Genomic DNA, 3733 nt, shown 5'->3' with positions numbered 1-3733 from the left:
TATCATTATTATTGGTAGTGCCATGGTGAATGTATGTAAATGCATGAACGCGATATTCGTCGCTCCATGCGGTATCCATTAATGCCCTTCCTTGGTCAACAGCCAGCGCGTTATTCCCTCTCCGATCGATGTGTCAAGTTACTAGCCTTACAGGCCTTTACCGTTCTTCCCTTGCTGGCAAGCAATCTGCAACCGAGGACATGCGCTGTCTCGGACTGAGGTCGGCTAGCTGACGCTATCAGTAGTAGTCGCGTGCGCGCGGTCCTCGAAAACGCAGTTACAAACTAGTAGAACAGGATAATCAGCAGAGACCATATGTATACACGTTAATTTAATCTTGACAACGTGTAGTCCGAATGTGTGGCTAGCCCTATCGAAGATTCAGAAGCTTTAGACTCTCTAACAATACACAGGCGTCGGATTATTTTCGGCATTTTGAATATCACCATAGGACACCAGGAAAAGAATCTCAGTAAGTGTTGTTGGCCTAAAGATTAAGTGAACGAATTGCTTTATATATGTATATACACCCATACCGATATGTACGTTTTATATATATATATAAAAAGAACGCGACCAATTTAGCGATTTAAATCAGCAGTAGATGTATTTATTGGCCAGGTTTTCCTTAGTCAATAAAGCAGTATGTGCTTTTAAAGGTAAGATTAAATTTGTTTTCTGCAGGATTACATTTTTTGTGGGGTGAAGTTCATATCGGCAGTTGAATATCATTGTACTTTCCACTAGGCCTACTTCGTACTAGTAACTGGAATTTCAGCTGCATATTTTTAATATTTATCAGCTGGCGAGACACTGAGCTCGACCATAGTACCCTTAAGCAACACGGTACGTGATCTAATGTCAGTGAAAAATTTATTAGAATCACATCTTCATATTGGGACCGACCGAAAGCCAGACAATTGCAGTGATTCAATTCTCACCGCGGTCTCAACTGTGTAATGGTTTTATAGTTGAATTATTGATGATTATTTGAGAGGTACGAACAACAACTTACTTTTTTTCGAACGTCAAAATGAAAGCAAATTAAACCATTGGCTACAATCATATTTCATCGAGCGGTCGAAAATATCTTCGCCCTTATTAGAGCGTTTTGATCGCAGTAGAATGTTTTTGGTTTCGTCTGAGTTTGGCTGATCATTACATGAGAAATGTCCTACTCAGGCATTTAGCGGACCCAACGGTGTCACAGCATTCCTATTTCTATTGCGGAATATAGTAAGGGACGCGTCAGGGCAAAGGTTTGAAGTCTCGACACAAACCGTTTACGAAACTTGAGATAAGTTATCGAATCTGACGCTTGCATGAAATGTGAAGAAACAAAACATACATTTTTCTTGTTTACGTACGTAGCCAAATCCAAGTTGCAAACGGGTGCCCTGACTAAAAACAGTGATCTACAGGTATCTCATCAGGAAAAGGGTGAGTTGATTTAGCGTGTATTCTATATTTGGCCTTAAATTAATCTCGCGAAAGTTTCATCTCATACTGTTAACGGACATAGTTTCGGATGCTTTTCGGCCAGTGTTTTTCTAACACTGGCCGAAAAGCATTCGCAGCATAAAATACAACAGGGACGACGACTATATTTTATGCAATTTCAGTCCTAAATTTGTGTTTCGAGGACTCTTGTTGCATTATGCTTAATCAAAAGACAGTTCACAGTAGGTGACAAGCGTAGAAATCCATGACTGAAGTTCGTATTCTAAGGTAACGTCAAGACCATTTCATACATGATCTTTACGCACACAGATACATTATCAAGTAGACAGGCGTTTGACGCATACTAGGTTTGTAAAATGGTGAGTAAATTTAAACTAACGTATCATGTTTGGTGGTTTATGGCGGAAATCAATTTTCACACGCGCCAATCCAAAGCTGCGTTGCGAGTTGTTTCCAGTATGTCTGTTATAGGTCAACGGTTAATAATAATTCATTTCATAAGTCATATTTATACAATAGATCGGGATCTATTTTTGTGTTATACCTAATCACAAGTTACTTTGTGTTCACTCAACGTTAAGTTCAGGCACAGGATTTAACGAATAACAAAGTAGCTTGCAGTTATTCTTCGGAAAAGCCTAATTATATTTTAAAGGATTCACAACATGCTTCTACTGCCATTGTAGTTTTAGCCTCAGACTTATACTCTAACGAATGCTCTAACTGAAATTGCTAATCATATGCTACGATACATAACTGTAGTTGAGACAATGATATTTCTGCAGGTTATCTACGGATATATACTATTTACATAGTATTATTAAATATGTGTAATAAAATAATGAGAAAGTAAATGTTCAATTAATTGGAAAGGTCACTACATTGTCTATCTAATTGCGTGGTGACAAAAGCAACAATAAAGGGTCGGACTGTTTAGCTGTTAAGTTACTCCGGAATTTCCTGGTCTATTGGGCAAAGCGTTGCGGCATACATGTCAACTTGGGCTGCATAGGTCAAGCAAACTGGGTGTCACAGTAACTGATGCTATGCCTTCATTGCAAGTAATTTCTAGAGTCGTGTGTTTTTGTTTCGATCGAATATACGTTGCCGGCAGCAACGTGTATCAATTTTCGGCTGCAATGAACAACCGCCTTTCGAAAAACTAGCCTGGGTTTTGTTTCTTTAGGAGTTAGTCCGTAGCGTGTAGTGCGCGTTCTTCACATGCGCACCCGACATCCGACGTCTATTATTTTACACACATATATATATATATATATATAGATCTATAAACGGATCAGTTAATGTGCGCGCATTTAGGTTAGCTATCGGGGGCCATCCACGGTTTGTTCATTCTAGCTCACTTAGTTTTGGCGAACGTATTGGCCGATAGCTGGTTTGCTGTGGGCGAGATTTTCTATTCTATCTGTTGATCTGTTTGCACAACACTTCATTTTTGTTGGGGTGCAAAGTGCAGTCGCAAGTCATCCGCTTCGCGTGTTCGTCAACCGCAAACGGAATTCTTAATGATTTGATGCGTCTACGACGTGGATGGACAATGACTGGGGTCCCTGTGCAAGGGGATGTCTATTATACGTGCGAGAATTCGCTAGATTTCAAATCTAAAAAGATCGACTACATTTCGATTCATACTTTTTGTCGGCTTCTAATGGCTCATCTTATACATAACCTTGCATCTTAATTTTGTTGCACATAGTTCGTAAGCCATAGTAAATGCGTCGTCAAAAGTTAGATATCGTCGAATTTTAGATACGACGATGTGTAACCTTGGAAATATAATAACAATTTATAATTACTACAAATTCTAAATGTTCGCGCTATTTTTATAGAAACAACATTAAATATAAAAACGCGAACTAAGATAATTGCAATAAAAAATATGCTTCCTTTTTGGCAGTGGGTCACCTTTGCGACAGCCTTGATTCATCACTAATGATATAAGTGTGGCCACATGGTTCAAAATCGAGTCTGATGTGTCTTACGCTAGGTACTTCTATTCAGGATTCGCTGTTTTCTTGCTAGTTTAAACGCACATAGGCAATCAACGTAAGGCACAGATTTTTTAAACCTGTCTACCTGTTTGCCTCTATCGATAGATAATCCACGGGCAATTAGTTGCGACTGTAACCAAAAAGCTATTAGTAGTTAACAGAAAAAAATATAATCTTTTACAGTAGATAATCTACTAGGGCCATGTCAGTGGCTTATATAATGAGGTTAGAATTTAACTTTTAAGTGGTATACTCAAAGTAAC

At 38.7% G+C, this 3733-nt stretch overlaps 1 protein-coding gene across 5 annotated transcripts in view; it reads left to right on the top strand.

Moving 5' to 3' along the window:
• Positions 1-218: 218 nt before the first annotated feature.
• LOC111259076 (uncharacterized) overlaps positions 219-3733 on the top strand; it is a 20323-nt gene continuing 16808 nt past the window's right edge. For all 5 annotated transcript variants that reach the window (XM_022830773.2, XM_022830771.2, XM_022830775.2 and 2 more), the window contains exon 1: positions 219-472. The gene's annotated coding sequence lies outside the window, so the exon portion shown is untranslated. The remainder of the gene's footprint in view (positions 473-3733) is intronic.

Source organism: Varroa jacobsoni, unplaced genomic scaffold (assembly GCF_002532875.2).
Source record: "Varroa jacobsoni isolate VJ856 unplaced genomic scaffold, vjacob_1.0 scaffold_290, whole genome shotgun sequence".
Taxonomy (NCBI): domain Eukaryota; kingdom Metazoa; phylum Arthropoda; class Arachnida; order Mesostigmata; family Varroidae; genus Varroa; species Varroa jacobsoni.
The sequence above is the reverse complement of the archived record's forward strand: the minus strand, read 5'-3'. Positions and strand labels throughout refer to the sequence as shown.